Source organism: Bos grunniens, chromosome 24 (genome assembly GCF_055505025.1).
Source record: "Bos grunniens cultivar Pamir isolate PY7600 chromosome 24, Bosgru_T2T1.0, whole genome shotgun sequence".
Classification (NCBI taxonomy): Eukaryota; Metazoa; Chordata; class Mammalia; order Artiodactyla; family Bovidae; genus Bos; species Bos grunniens.
In genome coordinates this window covers 26,128,512-26,152,897 of record NC_141188.1, presented here as the reverse complement: position 1 = coordinate 26,152,897, position 24,386 = coordinate 26,128,512, and positions in this window count along the sequence as shown.

Below are 24,386 nucleotides of genomic sequence, written 5' to 3'. Positions count from 1 at the left end.
AACACAAAAATGTGAAAAAAAAAATGTGGCCCTAGTGGACCGCAAAAAGGACACTTTTATATGACATGAAAGCTAGAACAAGAAGGCAGAGCGTCTCCTTGTTTGGTTTCAACTGGGAATGTGCATGTTGGGTTACTCAAATTTTGTGCCAATCTGTACAGGTCCACAAATGATTATGGAACTGTTGGGGGCACTGATTTTGGGATGAATTTACAGTAAAGCGTCTGCCTGCAATGCAGAAAACCTGGGTTCAATTCCTGAGTAAGGAAGATCCCCTGGAGAAGGAAATGACATCATATTTCGGTATTCTTGCTTGGAGAATTCCATGGACAGCAGAGCCTGGTGAGCTACAGTCCAGGGTGTCGCAAAGAGTCGGACACAACTGAGTGACTAACTCTTTTCTTTCTTGCAAATACAAATCCGCAAACCATAAGACTCAGCTGTATCTCTGGAGGGCAGACTTAGCACTGACTGGTGAAAATTACAGGAGAGCAGTTTTCAGATTACTTCCAAAAAAGCACTCCCTGGTAATTAGACGATTATGATTGTTCAGCAAGAGAACAAACTTGCCAGTGAGCACCTATCATTGTGCAGGCTCTAGAAGAAAGGGAATGATTTAGGCTGACTTGGGAAGAGAATATAGGCCCTGAGAGGAGGCCACACAGGCTATGAGATTGAAGGAAGAATAGGAAAGAAGCCAAATACAGTTACCATCAAGACTGATCATTCCCTGAAATCAACCCTCATTCTTTCATTACCCCAAATGGAATTTCAATCAGGCCAGTATCTAGTGCTTAAAAAAAATACAAGAAGCAGGGCTTTTTAAAATGGGAATATGTGCCTAAGTGTCCTTTATTCCTGTAAGCTGTCAGACGTTAGAAGCCACAAGTAGCACTTAGAAGACTATAAAGGAGTGAGAGGAAAACGCTGAGAGTTAAGGCAAGGTTACTGAGCTGGAAGAGTAACCTCTTCACTTCTGTTCATCAGAACAGAAGACAGAAGGATCTCTGGGAAGAAGTCACTTTCAGACATTCCTGATCAACGCAGGAGGAGAGCATGCGTCTCCATGAAGGACTGAAGTATCCAGAGATCTCTATTAATGGGAAACAACCGGTGTCCCTTTGCTGGTTTTGCTTAGTCGCTCAATCGCATCCGACTCCTTTGTGACTGCATGGACTGTAGCCCACCATGCTCCTCTGCCCATGGGATTTTCTAGGCAAGAATAGTGGAGTGGGTAGCCTATCCTTTTTCCAGGGGATCTTCCTGACCCAGGGATCGAACCCATGTCTCTTGCACTGGCAAGCAGATTCTTTACCATTGAGCCACCAGAGAAGTCCCTTTACTTACAAATAAGTAACAAAATGACATCATCTCCTCCAAATAAAAGTAACTGTTAAGGCCACATGGCCAATTTGATGCTTAGGTTTAAAATGCATTTTTAAAGGCTGGGTTAGGGAGGACAGGTTAACCACCTTTAAATATCTTCTCGCCTCCAGTTCCTAAAAGAGGCCAGGGACATTCCAGAACATTTAACGGATAGCTGAGATATTTTTTTAAGCAAAGCCAAATAAAGTGGCAGTAAATGACCTCGTTTGTGCCCCAGTCTGGCTTGTCTTCTTGTCTTGGATGGTGGGGGTGCTCCTGTGGGCCTCATTCCCATTCACTTTTGCTAGAATTTAATACGATCTCAAAGAAGACAATGGCACCCCACTCCAGTACTCTTGCCTGGAAAATCCCATGGACGGAGGAGCCTGGTAGGCTGCAATCCATGGGGTCGCTAAGAGTCGGACACGACTGAGCGACTTCACTTTCACTTTTCACTTTCATGCATTGGAGAAGGAAATGGCAACCCACTCCAGTGTTCTTGCCTGGAGAATCCCAGGGACGGGGGAGCCTGGTGGACTGCCGTCTATGGGGTTGCACAGAATCGGACACGACTGAAGTGACTTAGCATAGCATAGCAATACGATCTCTGCTAGTGGGGATTTGGCCCATATCCACTCATAGGGCTGGGCTGGGTTTCTGATTTCTCTCCCGTTTCCCACCCATGTTTTGAGCAGACGGCAGCTGTGCCAATTCCATGAGTTTGAGGTGGTTTGGTTTTGTTTCAGTTCCACATACAAAGTTGTTCCTGGGTCCCAGAAGGTGAATCCAGCTGCACCCTTTGCAGGGGTCTAGGACTCACTGTCTTCAGCCCCTACTATCTATTCCTGGTTTGGATGCTCCTGGGCTGTTCAGTTCTGCTTCTACTGAACATTTTGCCTTTAAGTTCTGTTCATTTCTGGACATTGAGTTTTCTTTTTCTCGCTTTTGACCCTAGCCAGGTATTAAAGAAAAACATTTTTTATCTAGAATTTTTATGTCTTCAGAAAAGGGTCAGAAGGGCTTCCTGCACCTGGCCTGTCTGCCACTATGAACAGAAGTCAGCAAATGGTACTCCAAACCCAAGTGTTAAGTTTGAAAAATGTCAAGCTTTCAAAACAGATGAACAAATGGTTCTATGGCTACCCATAGACCTTCACCTAGATTTAGACAATTGTGAACATGCGGCCACATTTCCTCTCTCTCTCTGTATATTGATATTTTGCTGAAATGTTTAAAAGTTGTAGATTTCACACCACAACTCATAAATATCTCAGCATACACCTCCTGAGAAGGATATTCTCCTTCATAACCACAATACTGTCATCATGAAATTGACAATAATTCTGTGTATTCTAATATACAGCCCATCTTCTAATGTTCCTGATTATCACCCAATTATCTTTCATAGCTTTTTAAAAGGAAGTCTAGGAGTCAATGAAAGTTCACACATTGATTTAGTTTTTGTGCCACTAATCTAGCCAAGTCTCTAGAACAATCCCTCCATCTTTTTGTATTTTTCATGACACTGCTTTTTTGGAATAATCCAGGCCCATTGTCTTGCCAAATGTTTCATATTCTGAAATTTTCTTATTACTTCTTCATGCTGAGAGTTTTTCAATTGTCTTAAAATATTGTTGCTGTTTAGTCGCTAAGTCGTGTCTGACCCTTTTGTGACCCCATGGACTGTAGCCCACCAAGTTCCACTGTCCATGGTCTAGGCAAGCATACTGGAGTGGGTTGCCATGCCCTCCTCCAGGGATCTTCCCAGCCCAGGGATTGGAACTGTATCCCCTGAGTTGGCAGGTGGGTTCTTTACCACTGAGCCATCTGGGAAGCCCATCTTAAAATATGCATAGCATAAAATTTACCATTGTAACCATTTGTGAGTTTATCATTGTGAGTTCAGTGCATTAAGTACATTTGCATTGTGCAACCATCACCACTATCTATTGCCAGAACATTCTCCCATTCAAGACTGTTACTCTGTACCCATTAAACACCACTTCCTCATTTTGTCCTAACCTGATCCTTGATAACCACCATTTTACTTTCTGTCTCTATGAATTTGACCATTCTAACCACTTCTGAGACTTCCCTATAGCTCAGATGATAAAGAATCTGCCTGCGATGCAGGAGACCAGGGTTTGATTCCTGGGTTGGGAAGTTCCTCTGGAGAAGGGAATGGCAATCCACTCCAGTATTCTTGCCTGCAGAATTCCATGGACAGAGAAGCCTGGCGGGCTACAGATCATGGAGTCGCAAAGAGTTGGACACGACTGAGCCACTAACACACACACACATAACAGCCACTTCTTATAAGTGAATAATCTAGCCCCCAGTTTAAGAACATAGAAAAGAAAAGCAAAATAAATTCAAAGCAAATAGAAAGAAGGAAGTAACAAACATAGGAGAAAAAATTTCAATAAAATTGAAAACAGAAAACAATAGAAAAAAATCAGTGAAACAAAATTCTTAATCTCTGAAAGATCAGGAAAAGAAAAATTCCTAGCAAGTTTGACAGAAAAAAAAAGACATAAACTATTAATATCAGGAATGAAACCATGGGTATCACTAAAGACTATGAAAATATCAAAAGGATAACGGAACATTGCAGACAACACAACACATATAAACTTGATAACTTACATGAAATGGAACAATTCCTTGAAAGCACAGACTACCATAATCACCTAATATGAAACAGATAATTTAAATAGCCCTATAACTATCGCAGAAATAGAATTTGTAGTTAAAAAACTCTGGAAAAATAAATCTATAAGTCTAGATGGTTTTACTGGAAATTTTTATTAACTATTTAAAGACAAATTAAATGGCAAATAGATGGGGAAACAATGGAAACAGTGACAGACTTTATTTTCTTGGGCTCCAAAATCACTGTGGATGGTGACAAAAATCCTTAAAATATTAGCAAATAAATTCTACAGTATAAAGCAAATTATACACTGCAACCAAATGGAGTTTATTTTAGGGATGTCATATTGGTTTACTATTCAAAAATCAATTAATGTAATTAATGTACCATATTAGCAAGGTAAAAAATAAAAATCACATGATCATATACATGAATGCAGAAAAAGTACTTGACAAAATTCAACCTCTATTTAGGAAAAAACTCTTAGAAAAATAGAATTAGTCAGAACTTCTTCAATTTGATAAACAGCAACAACAAAAAATCCAACAGACAAAATTATACTTAATGGTGAGATATTGAATGCTTTCTCCGTAAGACTGGGAAAAAGGCAAGGATGTTTGTTTTTATCACTCTTGCCCAACATAATACTGGAATTTCTAGCCAATACGATAAGTCAAGAAAAGGGAATAAAAGGTACACAGTTCAGAAAGGAAGAAATAAAACTAGTTCTATTTGCACCTGACATGGTTGTCTTGGTAGAAAATCCAAAGAAGTCTAAAAAATATCTGTAAATAATTAGTGAGGTCACAGGACATAGCATGAAGATACAAAAGTCAGTTGCTTTTCTTTGCATTAACAATGAGCATACAGACACATAAATTTAAAATATAATGCCATTTACAATCACTGAAAAAAAAAAAACCCCACATGAAATGAGTACACTTCTTTTAAAACATGAACAGAATTTGTTTCCTAAAAAGTACAAAATGCTGATAAAGTATTTCAAAGATTTAAATAAATGGTGAGATAGATTGTGTTCACAGATTGGGAGACTCAACATAATAAAGATGTCAATTCTCCCAAAATTGATATACATGTTTTAGGCAATTCCTTTTAAAATTTCAGCAAGATTTTTTTTTTTTGCAGATATAGGCAAGATTATTCTAATCTTTATATGGATAGGCAAAGGAACTAGGAAAACTAAAACAATTTTGGAAAAGAAGAATGAAGTAAGAGGAATCATTTTAAATAATTTCAAAACTAACTATAGAGCTATAGTAATAAAGACTATATTGATAGAGGTATAGACACCTAGACCAATTGAACAGATTAGAAAATCCAGAACTATATCCACACACACATGCCCATCTGATTTCTGACAAAGCAAAAGCAATTTTATGGTGCTGATACTCTAGTACACCTATAGGTAAAAAAAATGACTCGACCTAAATCTCACACTTCATACAAAAGATAACTTATAGTGCGTAACTGACTTAAGTGTGAGACACAAAACTTTTGGCAAAATCATAAAAGAAAATCTTCAGCATCTTTAGGAAAAGAGTTGTTAGACTTGACACCCAAAGAAGAATCTATAAAAGAAAAAATTGAGAAATTGGACTTCTTCAAAAGGAAAATCTTTTGTTCTGTCAGGAGAATGAAAAAGCAAGATACAAACTGGGGAACGATATGCAAACTATACTAGTGACAAAGAATTACTATCAACAGTATATAAAAAATCCTCAAAACTCATCAGTTAAGTAAACCATGATCCTAAAAACTGAATACAATAAAATGGGAAAAGTATCTGAAGAGACAGTTTCTTGGAGAGGATATATAGAGGTAAAGTAAGTACATGGAAAGATATTCAACACCATTAGCCATTCAGTTCAGTTTAGTCACTCTGTCGTGTCCGACTCTTTGAGACCCCATGAATCGCAGCACGCCAGGCCTCCCTGTCCATCACCAACTCCTGGAGTTCACTCAGACTCATGTCCATCGAGTCAGTGATGCCATCCAGCCATCTCATCCTCTGTCATCCCCTTCTCCTCTTGCCTCCAGTCCCTCCCAGCATCAGAGTCTTTTCCAATGAGTCAACTCTTCGCATGAGGTGGCCAAAGTACTGGAGTTTCAGCTTTAGCATCATTGCTTCCAAAGAACACCCAGGGCTGATCTCCTTTAGAATGGACTGGTTGGATCTCCTTGCAGTCCAAGGGACTCTCAAGAATCTTCTCCAACACCACAGTTCAAAAGCATCAATTCTTCGGTGCTCAGCTTTCTTCACAGTCCAACTCTCACATCCATACATGACCATAGGAAAAACCATAGCCTTGACTAGACGGACCTTTGTTGGCAAAGTACTGTCTCTGCTTTTCAATATGCTATCTAGGTTGGTCATAACTTTCCTTCCAAGGAATAAGCATCTTTTAATTTTATGGCTGCAGTCACCATCTGCAGTGATTTTGGAGCCCCCCAAAATAAAATCTGACACTGTTTCCACTGTTTCCCCCTCTATTTCCCATGAAGTGATGGGACCAGATGCCATGATCTTTGTTTTCTGAATGTTGAGCTTTAAGCCAACTTTTTCATTCTCCTCTTTCACTTTCATCAAGAGGGTTTTTAGTTCCTCTTCACTTTCTGTCATCTGCATTAAGAACATGCAAATTAAAACCACAGTGAGACTTCACTAATCATCTATCCCATTGGCTAGAATTAAAAAATAGTGACAATACCAAGTGCTGTCAAGCATGTGGAGAAACTGGATCACACACATTGTTGATGGGAACATAAAGTGATACAGCCTCAAGATTTCCCTGGTGGTCCAATGATTAAGAATCTGCCTTCCATTGTAGAGGGTGCAGGTTGGATCTCTTGTCAGGGAACTAAGATCCCACATGCCTCAGGGCACATGAGCCTGTGATCCACAGCTAGAGAGAAGCCTGGGTGCCTCAGTGAAGATACCGTGTGCCACAGTTAAGACTTGACTCAGCCAAAAAAAAAAAAAAAATGGTATAGCCTCTCTGGCAAACAGTTTAGCAGTTTCTTAAACTAAGCTTGCAACTAGCATAGGACCCAGCAATTGCACTTCTGGGTGTTTATCCCAAGAAATGGATGCATGTGTGCTAAGCTGCTTCAGTCATGTCTGACTCTTTGTGACCCTAAGGACTGTAGCCTGCCAGGCTCCTCTGCCCAGGGGATTCTCCTGGCACTAATACTGGAGTGGGCTGTGATGCCCTCCTCCAGAATGGGATGCTGCTGCTGCTGCTAAGTTGCTTCAGTCGTGTCCGACTCTGTGCGACCCCATAGACGGCAGTCCACCAGGCTCCCCCATCCCTGGGATTCTCCAGGCAAGAACACTGGAGTGGGTTGCCATTTTCTTCTCCACCAAAATGGGATACATACACACAAAAACCTGTACACAGATATGGTAGCTTCATTCATAATAGACTCGAACTAGAAACAACCCAGATGTCTTTCAATGGGTGAATTTAAACACTCTATGGCACATTCATGCGTAGAGTACTACTCAACAGAGAAGGCAATGGCAACCTACTCCAGTACTCTTGCCTGGCAAATCCCATGGATGGAGGAGCCTGGTAGGCTACAGTCCATGGGGTCGCTAGGAGTCGGACACGACTGAGCAACTTCACTTTCATGTTTCACTTTTACGCACTGGAGAAGGAAATGGCAACCCACTCCAGTGTTCTTGCCTAGAGAATCCCAGTGACGGGAGAGCCTGGTGGGCTGCCGTCTATGGGGTCGCACAGAATTGGACACGACTGAAGCGACTTAGCAGCAGCAGCAGCATAGGTACATAGAGCAACTTGATAAATCTCCAAAGAATTATGCTAAACGGAAAAAGCTCATCCTCAAAGGGCTACATACTGTATGAAGTTGTTTATATAGCATTCTTGAAATGGCAAAATTATAGAAATGGAAAACAGGATGGGTTGCCAGTGGTAAGAAACCGGTAGAGCTGAGGGAGGAGGGAAGAAGAGAGGAGGGAAGTGGGTGTGGCGATGGGATCTTCTTGACTATGTCAATGTCAGTGTCCTGGTTGTGATAATGTTCTATAGTTTTGCAAATGTTACCATTGAGGGAAACTGGATTAAGGGTACAGGGGATCTCTATAATTTCTTACAGCTGTGTGTGTGATTGTACAATTATCTCAATATAAAAAGTTTAAAAGTTTATATTTGCAGATCTTACTTCCAGAGGCTTTTTTATTTTAAAAAGCTTTATATATATATATATATATATTAATTCATTTATTTGATTAAGTAACTCTGTCAAGGGACCTAGGAATCTGTACTTCTAAAATACTATATATGATTACTATGTAGAGAGACCATGGGACTCACTCTGTGAAACCCTATTCTATTCCATTTCAATAGAAATAGCTAAAAAATGTTTTTCTAATATTTCCAATTCAAATTTTAAAAAATAACGTATTTCTTTGGTCGCGCTTGGTCTTCGTTGCTGCGTGTGGATCTTCTCTAGTTGCGTCAGTTGGGAGCTACTCTTAACTGAGGTGCCGGGTTTCTCATGACGGTGGCTTCTCTAGAGCACAGGCTCTAAGTTCAGGGGCTTCCATAGTTGCTGCATTCAGGCTCAGTAATTGTGGCCTGCTGGCTTAGCTGCTCCCTGGCTTTCGCAATCTTCCTTGACCAGGGATCGAACCAGTGTCCCCTGCAATGGTAAGTGGGTTTTTATACATTGCACTGCCAGGGAAGTCCATCCAATTCAAATTTAACACCACAGCATCACTTTCTCTGCCATCCTTTAGTTTATGTTTGTTTTTTTCCTTATATGTGCTTTTTCCCCTTACAGTGAAAATCTGTGTTCCTAATAAAATTAATGGATTTCCTTAATTATTTTATTCTAAAATAGATGTAAAACAATTAGAAAAATTATAATACCAAAATTACTCTAGCAATGAGTCCACTAAGTAACAGGTTATTTTGTAATTCTTTGTCTTTAGAATATATTGTATAAAAGTTTATGATTAAAATACTATATTCAAAATTTACTTGAATTGACTCTTTCCTGTCCCTTAGTTTTCTTGACATTCTTTTGTATCTTGCTTTTTAAATTAAGAAAAAATCTTGAAATATATCAGCTTGTAGAAAACATGCATTCTTAATAAATATTTGATGATTGAAAGCTGATTGAATATCCTCTCTCAGGGACTTAATGAAAAAAATACAGAAAGATGAAATCCAAACATCTTGCACTGGAACACTGAAGAGTATTACTTTATTCTCTGCTCTATTCCATAAAAACTTCGAGGCAGCTAACACTGTAGGATAAATTTTAAGGGCAAGGTAGTGTCCCCTAAGCTATGAGGTACCCTTTTCTGGGAAAAGGTTTCATTTTGAAGCAAATGAATTTTACACTGTTGGGGCTTCATTATTTTTTAAAGATCCTAGGTTTTTCCATTCAAAATATTAAGGCAAATTCTTCAAAATAATTTGTAGGCTACTATATATAGCTTTAGGCTTGTGTTTAACTTGCATCTTTGCAAGTATCTACCCCCTGAGCAGTGACATCTTTCCTCTTGTCATGAACTTCAGGGCAATCTCAAAACTCTTTTCATGGCTGACTTGCCTACTCCGGGGACTCTATAGGCAGAATTGCTTCACAAGAGCCTCTTCAAGTAGCATTGTCTCCTAAGAAAACTTGTACCACTCACAGTTGGGGTGGTTAGAAAAGTAGTGGTGAAACTTGAATCAGTTTTGGATGTGCTTGTTTTGCTTTAGCTTTCAAAGCAAAAGAAGGTGATCTTATCAGTTGCGTGCAAAATGTGTGTTGACTAACCGGAATGGACAACTGATCACAGTTACTTTAAAACCCTTGTACAGAGCAAGGAACATCACCATAAGTTCTATAATTGCATCTTAATTAACTTTAGAGAGATGAACATAAAGAATTTTAAAGGGCAGTGAAGATCAGGGATGTTACCCCATCTTGAACATCACTCGGTCACTCACAGGACATTGCTATTCACGTAATATGAGGATTCCTTTATGCTTGCATAGTCCAAATGTGATCCTGAAAATTTTCTCTGTAAGATATTCACAAACAAATACAATAGTTTAACAATCATAATCAGGCAACAAAATCATGATGGTAGCTATTTTATGTTGAAGATCAATACAATCTTTGTTTTATCTCATATTTTTTCTCTGAAATTTTAGGACTTCAGTCCTTTCCCACACTAGTATATTTTGGTTTCACATACCCTTTGGAAATAAAATCTATAGCACCACTTTTAAGTTGTGCAAATTTGTTCAACTATAGTCAGAATAAAGATATTTATTTGCTAGGCATTTATCAAAGTTAACCTATAAAGCAGTAGTGTGTGAGTGTGTGTGCTTTGCCATGGGCTTTATATTCATCTCATTTATTCTCAAGTTCATTCTCAGATGAGCAAATAGCCTTGGAGAGGTGAAATAACTTGTCCAAGAAGTTGGACACATATTAACACAACTCATAAGAGGCTGTATGAAAACAGTGGCAGATTTTATTTTCTTGGGCTACAAAATCACTGCTGATGGTGACTGCAGCCAAGAAATTAAAAGATGCTTGCCCCTTGGAAGAAAAGCTATGACAAATCTAGATAGCATATTAAAAAACAGAGATGTCACTTTGCAGGCAAAGGTCTGTATAGTCAAAGTCATGGTTTTTCTAGTAGTCATGTATGGGTGTGAGAGTTGGACCATAAAGAAGGCTGAGCGCTGAAGAATTAATGCTTTCGAACTGTGGTGCTAGAGAAGACTCTTGAGAGTCCCTTGGACTGCAAGGAGATCAAATCAGTCAATCAAAAGGAAATCAACCCTGAATCTTCACTGGAAGGACTGCTACTGAAACTCCAATACTTTGGCCACTTGATGCCAAGAGCTGACTCATTGGAAAAGACCCTGATCCCGGGAAAGACTGAAGGCAGAAGGAGAAGGAAGAGACAGAGGATGATGGTTGGATGGCATCGCAAATCAATGGACAGGAGTTTGAGAAAACTCTGGAAGATAGTGGAGGACAGGAGAGCCTGGTGTGCTGCAGTCTGTGGGGTCACAAAGAGTTGCACATAACTGAGGGACAGAACAACAGCAATGAAGATTCCAAAGGCCAGAAGACAGCAACCTGAAAGCCCCAGGCAGGTCAAGTTGTCATATTCTTTAGAATGGCTATTTTCTGCTCATTACCATTATGCAGGTCAAAGGGTAAGTGTCTTTCAAATGTTTATATGTAAATATAGCTAGTCCTCCAACAAAAGTCCTAGTAAAAGCTATGGTTTTTCTAGTAGTCACGTATGGATATGAGAGTTGGACTATAAAGAAAGCTAAGTGCCAAGAATTGATACTTTTGAACTGTGGTGTTAGAGAATACTCTCGAGAGTCCCTTGGGCTGCAAGGAGATCAAACCAGTCAATCCTAAAGGAAATCGATCTTGAATATTCATTGGAAGGACTGATGCTGAAGCTGAAACTCCAATACTTTGGCCATCTGATGTGAAGAACTGATTTATTGGAAAAGACCCTGAAGATGGGAAAGACTGAAGGCAGGAGGAGAAGGGGATGACAGAGGATGAGATGGTTGGATGGCATCACTGACTCAATGGACATGAGTTTGAGTAAGTTCCAGGAGTTGGTGATAGACAGGGAGGTCTGGCGTGCTGCAGTCCATGGGGTCGCAAAGAGTCAGACACAACTGAGCAACTGAACTGAACTGAACAGAAGGGGTTAGCTGTGGGAAACTCAATCTCAATCAGTAGATCATGCAGCTCAGTTTCCTTGACAAAGCATGGCGGAAGAGACCAGTGAAATAACCTAGTTGACGGGAAAGCTGATGGACAAGAAGTAGATGTGATTCTCTTTCATCTTTTCTTACTAGAAAAGTTTTCTGATGTGTAATATATATATATATATTCCAAGCAGGATGGAGTCATTTCCCGTACTATAGTTGCACTGCTCCTATTACACTTAAACAGCCATATTACGATAACCACCACAAGTCGTCATGGTAGTTGTTCATCACCTCTCTTTCTTTTGTTGTGACATTATTTGCTGAGATAATGAGAGAATAAGAACCAGAAGCTAGCACCTATTGCAGTGAAAAGCAGAAAGAAGAATGAGTTTTTCTCTTTTCCTTTCCTGAGAACAAAGAACATAAAGAGAACAGTGAGCAGGCCTGAACATTCTCAGATTTTTTACTTTAACTGCTCCTGACTCTGCATGTCTGTAGCTAAGTTTGCTTTTCTGCCCCCTAACTCTACAGGAGCTACAATTCCCAGTTTTTTCCTTTGACTCTATGCTAAATACATCCTGTATCTGGTGTTTACCCTTACAACACCCTTCCCTTTACATATCAGAAACTTACAGATCAGAAAGAAGGCTGCAGAGCCCCCAGCTGCCAGACTCAATCACTGGCTTACTGACACCAGTCCATGACTGTCTCTGAGACAATGCAAGGGGAAGAAATCAAGACCCTATAACCTTTGTTCCTCATCACTGACTCCTGACTGCGAGCCCTTGCCTTAAATCAGCCCCTAGATTCATGGAGGGGGTGCACAGTTCTTGAGGCATGAGCTTATTGTCTTCCCCTCTCCACTGGCTGAGAATTAAAGACACCTTTCTGTTTCCTCCAAACTCACTTTATATTTTTATTTGACTTCGGTGGGTCGAAAAGGCCAAGATTTTGGCCAGCAACACACCTAGTCCAATGTCTGAGACACACACCTAAAAAGCTATCTTCATCGAGGTGGAGCAAGTGCTTGGGGCAATGGAAAGATGTTATTCAACATCGGATAGCAGGAAATCCAGACAGATTTAGTTCTTTAAGGAGTGTAGTGACGGGCAGCAAGGAGCAATCCTGGCAGTTGGTCTCTTTCAAGAATTCAAAGTAGGAATGTGGTTTCTTTGAAGGAATGGTGGTAGATTAGCCATCAAATGAAAGACAGTTTCCAGTTAAGAGGAACGGAGGAGGTGGGAAAGCTATAGGAAAAGGAATTCAGACACAGGATACAAAAATGGAGACTCAGTAGTAGAGCTTGGTTCTTTTCAAAGCAGATGTCCAGGGAGACAGGGAGATAGGGAGACAGGTCCTAGAAAAACTAGCAGGTAGGCTGCGTTAATGCTGAAACGACTGAGGACACATGACAAGAAATCCAGTATTGTCATAAAATGCCCTGGATAAAGATAAGATTGCCCCCAAAGTCCAGGGCATATTCAAGCCTGCGATTTGGGGGAGTATGTGCAAGCTAAGTTGCTTTGGTCCTGTCCAACTCTGCAACCGTATGGACTGTAGCCCACCAGGCTCCTTTGTCCATGGGTTTCTCCAGGTGAGAAGCCTGGAGTGGATTGCCTTGCCCTCCTCCAGGGGATCTTCCCGACCTAGGGATCGACCCCCTCCTCTTATCTTCTCCTGCATTAGCAGGCAGGTTCTTTACCACTTGTGGCTCAGCTAATAAAAGAATCCGCCTGCAATACGGGAGACCTCGGTTTGATCCCCTGGAGAAGGAAAAGGCTACCCACTCCAGAATTGTGGCCTGGAGAATTCCGTGGGCTGTATAGTTCATGGGGTTGCAAAGAGGCCTACACGACTGAGTGACTTTCACTCACTCACTGTTTACCACTAGCGCCACCTGGAGCAAGATCGCTTAACAACACGTCAGACAAGATGAAAGGATCAGGAAAAGAGAGATACCCAGAAAGAAGAATTTATGGTGGGGGAACGGATGGGAGGCAGCCCCTTCTGCCTCCAGGCTCTGGAATCTGAAGTCAGTTCAGATCAGTTCAGTCGCTCAGTCGTGTCCGACTCTTTGAGACCCCATGAATTGCAGCTCGCCAGGCCTCTCTGTCCATCACCAACTCCCAGAGTTCACTCAGACTCATGTTCATTGAATCAGTGATGCCATCCAGCCATCTCATCCTCTGTCGTCCCCTTTTCCTCCTGCCCCCAATCCCTCCCAGCACTTCCTAAACTCAGAGCGGAAATTCAGGCCCACTGACCCTTGTATACTTCTATCAACAGTACTGAGTGGTCTTTTGAATTGATCATGTCAATTTCTAAGTGTCATGTCTAATGTTTCAAAGACGAAAAACTGGAGATTCTGCTACAGATTCCTAAGGGGAATCAGGAAAGACATAGTATTGGTTTGGGGACTATTCACTAAAGTATCCCAGCAGCAAAACTCAAAAGAAACACAGCTGGAATCATTTTGTGGATTGCAGGCAAATTGTAAGATTGAATTCAGTCAGGATAACTGGTTTTTAAGTATGTCCTTTTCTCTTTCTCCTATTTGATATTACCAACATGACGTCTTTTGAAATGTCAATAATTTAATTGTAATTTAATTTCTTTAATGAAATTGTTTAATATTTTGAGAATATAAGAATAGCTTTTGAGCAGTGGGAGAGGCTGGTGGAGGCAGGAGGATGCTCGGCCTCCAAGGGGAATGAAGATGCCTTCCATCTCTCCAGGGTGGCTCTGGCTGATGCCACTGGAGTCCCTTTGAAAGGCTTTCTGTTTCAAGTTCCCCCAGTTGAATGCAAGGGGTGTGTGTATGTGTTTGTGTCAGTCATGTCCAACTCTTTGCGACCCCATGGACTGTAGCTCACCAGGCTTCTCTGTCCATGGGATTCTCCAGGCATGAATACTGGAGTGGGTAGACATTCCCCTCTCTAGGGGACCTTCCTGACCCAGAGATTGAATGCAAAAGGTACTGTATGCCAAATGCCATTCAGGAAATATAAACTGTATTAAAATAGGCAGAATTCAAATAGTATTAAATATGGCCCCATTGCCCTCAAAATGCTAGGATTTAAGTAAAGTTGGAATCTGGAAAACAGATTCAGTTCAGTTCAGTTCAGTTGCTCAGTCGTGTCCCACTCTTTGCAACCCCATGAATCGCAGCAGGCCAGGCCTCCATCACCAACTCCTGGAGTTCACTCAAACTCACGTCCATCGAGTCGGTGATGTCATCCAGCCATCTCATCCTCTGTCGTCCCCTTCTCCTCCTGCCCCCAATCCCTCCCAGCATCAGGGTCTTTTCCAATGAGTCTACTCTTCACATGAAGTGGCCAAAGTACTGGAGTTTCAGCCTCAGCATCAGTCCTTCCAATGAATACCCAGGACTGATCTCCTTTAGGATGGACTGGTTGGATCTCTTTGCAGTCCAAGGGACTCTCAAGAGTCTTCTCCAACACCACAGTTTGGACAGTCATAACTCTATAGCTTGGTATTTAAAGACCTCCACAGCTTACTTTTTTCAAAAACCTTGAATCAGATTCTACTCTGAATCATTTTCAACTTAAAAAAAAAAAAAAAAAGAAAAGAAAACCAAGTCTTTCTCTCTCATGTAGTTTATGAAGTTAAACTTCTGGAACATAGAGCCATAGAAGACTTTAAATTTATTCCTATTTAATGTGATCTTGTGATTTTGAACTAGACCAACTTTCCAGGCTGTTCAAAATTTTTTGAATACTGATTCAACCATCTAGTATATTCTCTGTTTCTCCCAGCTCTGTGCCATTGGCAAATATAACAATTATGTTGTTGATACCTTCATTCAGATAATTGATTGAAAGTGTGGAGAGGACAGAGTTTGAAGACAAATCTCTCCAAGCCTTCATTTTCTGTGGGTTGACATCAATTAATTAACAGGGAGTTGGGAGGAAAACAACTTTTATGGGATATCCACCATGTATGTGATACTATAAATGATTCCTTGACTATATTAGCACATTTAATCTTTAATTCTAGTAATACAGCTAGACTGTACAGAAGTTGATTTTTGACTCTACATCTAACTCCATGCTCTTACTAGTAAACCTTCTTGCCTCCAGTTAATCAAAGTTTTTACTTGCTTGTAAAACTTCTTGCAAAACTTCTTGCCAATTTGCCAAACTGCATTTTCTTCCAGCCCACATTTTGTATCTTGTCCACAGAATACCACAATGGGCCTTATTAAACACGTGGCTGAAATTAAAATACTCTATGTGAATTTCCCTCAGTCATATTGAGAATAAGATAGTATTGGTGGTAAATTAGCTAAAAGAGTTTGATTTTTTACAAAAGGTGGTACTTATATTTGGTTAGTTCCTTTTTGATAAGAAACATATTGCATATGACACAAATATTAGAGTAAATAGAATGTGGTTTTTCATAATTTTTGTAGTATCGTGTATCTATGATTTATTTCTACAGTTGCTTTCTTTTTCAGAGTTTGGGAGGGGGCAGTCCTAAGATGCGGAGGAGTAAGACAGGGAGACCACTTTCTCCCCCAAAAATTTATCAAAAGATCATTTGAATGCTGAGCAACTTCCACAAAACAACTTCTGAATGCTGGCAGAGGACACCAGGCACCCAGAAAGGCAGCCCATTCTCTTCGAAAGGAGGTAGGACAAAATATAAAAGACAAAAAGAGAGACAAAAGAGTTAGGGATGGAGACCCGTCCAGGGGAGGGAGTCGTGAAGGAGGAGAAGTTTCCAAAGAGCAGGAAACCCTCTCACCGGCGGGTCTGTGGGGAGTTTCGGAATCTCAGAGGGCAACATAACCGGAAGGAAAAAAAAACAACCACAGAATAGAGTTTGGAAATTAAGGATCGAGTTGTAATGGGAATTCTGTGACATCTGAGGATGTTCTCCTCAATACTGCTAGCTGTAGTGCTAACAGGAAAAATAATAATCACATTTAAATACTTATTCTCTGTTGGATGTTGTGTAAAGTGCTTTACATGTATTAGGTATCATCTCCTTAAACACAACTCTTTGAAATGCTTCCTATTATTACCTTCATTTTAGAAATTAGAAAACAGACTAAGATGTTATGTGATCGAGAACTGTGGGTTGAACCCAGGGAGATGGGTCCCTCCTGCGCATGGCTTCAGCCACTGCTGGAAGAGAATTCTCTAAGGATCTCTTGTATTTCTGTTTGTATTGTGAACAGAGGAACTGACTGCCCTATTCTGAATGATCTTTACAAGGAGTTTAAATAATAAATAACCTTAGGAGATACTGTCCAGTATAATAATAATATGGGTTTCCCTGGTGGCTCAGACCGTAAAGGATCTGCCTATAATGCAGGAGACCTGGGTTCAATCCCTGGATTGGGAAGATACCCTGGAGAAGGGAATGGCTACCCACTCCAGTAATCTTGCCTGGAGAATTCCACGGACAGAGGAGCTTAGTAGGCTTTAGTCCATGGGGTCACAAGAGTTGGACACAATTTAGAAACTAAGCTACCAGATAATAAGATAATGTCTCATAATAATTTATATTTTATAATAAGAAGATAATGTCTGTCTCTGGGCCAGAGGTGAAAAAGGCTTACTGTCCACTATAGAAGACGCAGGTTCCCTAACCTCAGGATTCCTCTCCTGTAATGCAACTCACTGTGTGTGTAGACATCACCTGGCCCTCATTAATCGCCTTCTGGGAATGATGGTAGGGTAACTGGTACAAATGCTGATCCTCTGGCTACTGCTATTGCAGACAAAATTCTTTGTCTTTCTCCCAAGGTGTTCATGTCTTTTTCTATGAATCTGTGGTGGGCTCACTTGTTGTCTTGTGATTAGGATAAAAATCTCAGACCCTTCATGGTTCTTGACTGTCTCTACTCAAGAGTATGTGATTATCTCCTCCCATAGCCCAGCAACACTATCCACCCCCGCCCCCCCAAAAGTGACCTTATAAGAGAGGACTCATTGATTTCCAATGATCCAAACATCTTTGATGATGTATTGGATTGGTCAAAAATTTGTTCAGGCTTTTCCATAACATCTTCCAGAAAAGTCTCAGTGAACTTTTTGGCCAACTCAATACTTCTAGGTAATAAATCCCAGGTAGTGGCTTCTCTTCTCCCCCTCTTAGATAACAAATCAAGCATATGAGAATCTGACTCTCATTTGTTGTTGTTCAGTCACCCAATCATGTCTGACTCTTTGCCACCCCATGGACTGCAGCATGCCAGGCTTCACTGTCCTTCACTATCTCCTGGAGTTGGCTTAAACTCATGTCTATGGAGCCAATGATGCCACTCAACCATCTCATTCTCTGTCACCCCCTTCTCCTTTCCTTAGGTAACCTAAAAGTGTCGCTCAGATTAAGAATATCTTGAAGCAGAGCTTCCAATTTAAGATGGCAGAATAGAAGGATAGTTTCCTGGGTTGCCTTGCTCGGTGCCCTTAAGGAATATGAACTCATTTTGATCCAAAAAAAATAAATAAATAAACACAGAGAAAAATCATTCAGTCTGGGTTGTTGTCATTGTAGAGCTTGATATGCCTCTATCAACAGCAGACTGGTCTAGTGTCAAGAGGTACAGGATTTCAGGAAAAGAGCTGTTCTGGAATGAATAACACTTACTTGAAAAAATCTTAGAGATTTATTGCTGAAGCTATGCTTTTAGTTTGTTCAGAAAAAGTGATCAGTAGAGTGTACAAAGGATGATAATTTTATTTTTACATAATGACTAAAATACTGTGCATTTTCAAGTTTGGGGTAGAAGAATTTGGGTTTTCAATAGTTTTCAGTAGATTTTAGGAGTGTTTTCCTAAGTTGCATACAAGAGATATAACTCTTGAAAGGTTGAACCCAAAGGTTTTATTCAAACTATTCAAAATTTCATGCACATATCTAATCTCTCCCAAATTTTCTGCTTAGCTTACTTGGGACACTGTGTAAAAAATAGCCAAAGTATGCAGGCTCCCAGGCAGGGTCTGGTCAGTGGCGCGTTGGAGCACAGATTTCAAATATGGGTGCGTGAATTTCCTTCTAATTTTGCAATCAAATTAATGGTGATGGATGCAGAGAACGAGCTGGTAGATGGCTAGGAATAATGGAAATATTGGCTGCAGCTGGGCCGTCCTGGCCGATTTGCTGTAGAACCACAGACCAGTGAGCTTCAGAATTTCCAGAGAGCTTGCTGTTTTTGTCTCACACCCCACCTCTAGAGTGTCTGGGGTGGGCCTGAGAACTTCATTGGTGTTAGTAGTAATTAGTTCCTAGATAGTGCTGATACTGCTGGTTTGAGGAACACACTTTGAGAACAGCTGTCTTACACATTTTCTGAGGGACAAACAGCGCCTCTGGTCTAAGATGGAGGAGGGAAGAACTCATTAGAAAGATTAGTCTTACAGAAAAACCTGAATGAATATTTTGGCCAATGCAGTATTTAGTTTTTTTTCATATTTGCCTTGTCCTTGTGTGCCTGCTTAGTCAGGTCCGACTGTTTGCAACCCCATAGACTGTAGCCCACCAGGCTCCTCTGTCCACGGAATTCTCCAGGCAAGAATACTGGAGTGGGTTGCCATTCCCTTCTGCAGAGGATCTTCCTGACCCAGGATTCAAACATGCATCTTCTGCATTGGCAGGTGGATTCTTTACCAACTGCGCCACCTGGGGGACATATATTTGCCTGAGGAAAGATATCAAGTGTAGTTTCCCAGGGGACTCTCCTTCTGCTTCACGCTGATTTTTGTTTTCCATTATATTTCTCGAAATGAAAATGAAATCCTGCATAACATATTCTGACTTTAGTTGCAACTGTTTATTCCTTTTTTCTGCTTTTCTTCCATCACCTTTTTCCTTCACATGTGAAACCATACACACTCATCGTTAGGTGATTTTTCTGGATAAAATAAATGCCTATGATGCAGAACTACTCTGAACAGCAAACAAGTGACCACTTTAATTTCTTATGGAGAAGAAAGGAAACTGTCTCCCGTTGCTCTTAGTTTTTATTTGTTGGATTTCCGAGTGTTGTTCATCAACAAATTGCGTGGTATTTAAGGCCAAGCCCCCATCTGGATTCGTACTTCTAGTAAGTGTTTGCTTTTTCTATAATAACAGTCTTCTACTTGGCTGTTGTGTTTTTCTCATCATGATGAGAAAAGTTTTCATTCCAATGTAGCCATATTTGTCATATTTGAAATTTGTCATATGAGGCTCAGTACACTGTAAGTCCCCTACATACGAATAAGTTTCATTCTGAAAATACATTTGTAAGTACAATTTGTTCGTTAAGTCCAACAAAGTTAGCCTAGGTGCGCTACTAACACAATTGGCTATATAGTATAACAATAGGTTTATAATATATTTTTTCCACAAATAATACATAAAAACAAACAAAAAATAAAGAAAACATTTTTGATCTTATAGTACAGTACCTTGAAAAGTACAATAATATAGTACAACAGCTGGCATACAGGGAGGGGCTGGCATCAAAAACCAGCCAAGAAGAGTTACTGACTGGAGAAGAGTAAGGAGGTGGGAGATGGTAGAGCTGAAGAATTGTCAGCAATGGGAGATGGAGGGCAAACTGCAATTTCACTCTTGCCTGATGTTGATGGGACAAGTTCTGGTTCCTTGTTGGAACCACATGCATGTTCCCATCTTTGAAAGTTTGCAACTTGAAGGTTCATATGTAGGGGACTTACTGTATTCTTATTTATTTTTTATTGAAGTACAGTTGATTTACCATGCTGTGTTACTTTCTGGTGTACAGCAAGGAGATTCAGCTTTATATAGATATGTATAAGCCCACCTTTTCACTTAACTATCCTGTATGCTTAATCTTGCTGAGTTTTATTTTCCTAATCTATAAAATAGTCATGAAATGCCTATTTCACAGGGTTTTGATAATTAAACGAGTTAATAGATATAAAGAACATGGCTCATGATAGGTATTCAATAAAGGAGGCCATTATAAATGAATTACTGGTATTTAGGATGGGATATTTGGAAGAACCATTGTTAAAGATACTTGAAATTGGATGAGAGAATATTTTGTGTGTGATGAGTGAATTGGGGCCAAAGGATGAAAATTATACCAGGGAGAATTACAGTCAGTGAATATAAGGATGAACCCTCCAAGAACCAAATCTAGGCAAGCAATGGGATGGGCTTCTGCATGAGGCAGTGAGTTACCTAACCCAGAAAATATTCAGAGAGAGGCTGCAGAATTTGGATCAGATTGTGCAAAATGATTCCCACTTTAGACAGGAGGTTGAAGTCTATGATATGAGAAATTCCTCAAATTCAGTTATACTGTAAATTCACCCCAGTGTCTTTTGGAAAAGCACCCTCTGTGCTCCTATTTCATTTACATTACAGCCAGTGATGACTCTGGGATTCCAAAGAATTTAAATTTCCACAAAGATCCAAGGGGTTTCAGAGATTACCAGAAGGAAACTCATCAATGTCAGAGTTTAAAAGCCAACACACAAAATGAGACAACAGGTATCCATTTCTTTTCTTTGCTTTAAAAAGAGTAATAGGTGCTTTGCTTACCCAAGGGCCCAAGCATTGAACACACCCAGTTAAGCAGTCTAGGGTTGACAGTGCTAACAAGAGCACTTTTTCTGAAAAAGCACATCAGGACATGGCAACTGAGTCCGGCAGCCCCGGGAAGACGCACATTACTGTGGCTGGAGGTTTCTGGTACAGTGATCAGCAGTGAAATGATTAACAGTGTTGGCATTTAAGTGATCATAATTAGGTTTCAAAGTTAACAGCCCATTGAGATAAATAGTGGAAGTTCACACCTCTCTCAGTGCTATTGTTTATCAGGCTGTCAAGTTGCAGATTCAGGAAGACAACATTAATGTGGCTTTGGACACTAATTGCCCAAAGCCAAGTTACATCCACCTGGGAGGGTCCTTTGGGCATTTGTTCAACTAAAATGTCAGGCAATACGCAGTGCTGGGGTTTTGCACTGCCTACCAGCGTACAACATCGCATGGATATTTTGATGCATAGAAGGCAAATGATATGAAAATATGTTGGAATGTTTGAGAGGAATCTCCTTTCATGGTATATTTTCCTCAGTTTCTCCTCTCCAATAATAGTGAAACTACTCACTTAGACAAAATGGTTTCTGAGAGAAATTTAATGATTTAAACAACAATGGCAAAATCCTTTACTCACATGAATTAGATTTCTTAACCCATGTTATTGTCCACAAGGAGTTATAGGCATATTCCATCAATACAAAGACATGGTGAGCATAATTAAATGAATTTTCATAAAATTCTGAACTATTTGTTCACAATTCAGTTTCCACGCATGATTGCATGCTGCCCAAGTCTCAATAAGGGTGGAGATTGTACAGGTTCAGTTTGCAAAGGACTGATTTTCTTTTTTCAAAAGACCTTCAGTAATTAAAGACAGAAAAACTGGGCAAAAAGAACCCCTAAGGCTTAAAAAAGAATAGCATTGGTTGTCTTTAAACTTTCTTAAAAGATCAAAGTCATTGGTAGTTCATTATCGTCATCAACATGAAATAATTATTTAACTAGTTAAAAAATTACACCATCAAATAAGCCAAAGGAAAACTGAAGTTTAAAACTTCCCACTTCTTACCGTTTCACCTTGAACAGAGTTTTCCTTTTTTATTTTTTTTGCTTTTTTCCCCCATCCCTCTACTGACAAGTTAGAAAATGGATCATGGTATGCCCTTTAGCTGAGGCTGCCATGGGACTTGACAGTGACCAAAGACATGAGGAGGGGGGTCCCAGGCTTAAAAAGGCAGGAGAAAAGGAAAAAGAAGAGAGGAAAAGAGAGGTAGAGGGACTTCCCTGGCAGTCCAGTGGTTACGATTTCACCTTCCAATGCAGGGTGTGCAAGTTTGATCCCTGGCCAGGGAACTAAAATCCCACATGCTTCATGGCCAAAAAACCAAATATAAAATAGAAACAATATTGTAACAAATTCAGTAAGGACTTTAAAAATGGTCCACATCAAAAGAAAAAAAGAGAGAGAGAGGTAGAAAAGTAGAGTGGAAGAGAAGCTCAGGAGAAAGAATATAGAAGAAGGGATTAAAAGCAGTTACACTGGAGGACAAGGAGAGATCATCCATTAGCTCAGGTGCCGGGCCTCTTGTTTTCTTATGTCTCAGAAACAGTTGTCTCGCTTCTGCTGCTTTCAAGGAGCTCTTCTTTGGGAAGTGTTTCATGAAAAGAATTACACCAAATGGCTCTACTCTTTCTGAAAGAATAGGAGGTGTTTTCATTTCTTACTATTTTCCAACTGTTACACCCTGCTCTGAGGTTGGTCAGTACAGGCAATTTATACAGACAATTGAACCAGGGTGAGCTGTCCGGGATGCTCAGATTCACACTGGCGTCTCTCGTCTTGTGACTGGGGAAGAATCATGTTTTCTTGTTTGTGGAAATAGGAATAAACTATGAACTCCCTGAGGCCAGGTGTTGCGCCTTATTAATTTTAATATCCTCCATTTAAGCTCAATGCCTGGTACATGGATTCTTTTAAAGGGTAAATGCAGCATTTATGACAGATTTTCCTGGTGGCTCAGATGGTAAAGAATCTGCCTGCAATGTGGGAGACCTGGGTTTGGTGTCTGGATTGGGGAAGATTCTCTGGAGAAAGAAATGGCAACCCACTCCAGTATTCTTGCCTGGAGAATTCCATAGACAGAGGAGCCTAGCTCGCTTCAGTTCACTGGGTTGCAAAGAGTTGGACATGACTGAAGTGACTGACACTTTCTCTTTTTCACTTTAAAATATTTACATTAATCCTCATCTTTCATTAGGAGAGATGAAAAGCCACTGGATAATTATTATATTAATACTTATACATGTCACTGTGTAGTCTGAGGGGTCGCCAAGAGTCGGACGTGGCTGAAAGGGTTTCCCTAGTAGCTCAGCTGGTAAAGAATTTGCCTGCAATGCAGGAGACCCCAGTTCGATTCCTGGGTCAAGAAGATCCCCTGGAGAACAGATAGGCTACTCACTCCAGTGTTCTTGGGCTTCCCTGGTAGCTCAGCTGGTAAAGAATCAGTCTGCAAGGCAGGAGACCTGGGTTTGATTCCTGAGTTGGGAAGATCCCCTGGAGAAGGGAAAGGCAGCCCACTCTAGTACTCTGGCCTGGAGAATTTAATGGACTATAGTCCATGGGGTCGCAAAGTTGGACACGACTAAGCACCTTTCACTTTTACTTTTCATACATTTCATACCACACGTTATATATAAAAAAATTTTAATTTTTTTTTCCAAAATGCTTCCACAGTACTTTGGGACGCTATTGAATGTCTTGTGATCTGAATGCATGTCTGTGTCTAGAATAGGAAGAAGGTGCACGCACAACATAAGCCATGATGTGATGGTCAGTTTTGTGTGTCAGCTTGCCTAGGATACGGCCAGTTATCCAATCAAGCACTAATTTGTGTTGCAGTGAGGGTATCTTGTAGCTGTGACTAAAATATATCATCAATTACTTCAAGTATGAAAGATTATTTTATATATTCTGGGCAGGCCTAATTCAATCTGGCTGTTTTTTTTTTAATCGGAGTATAATTGCTTTATAATGTTGTGTTAGTTCCTGCTATACAACGAAGTGAATCAGATGTGTGTATA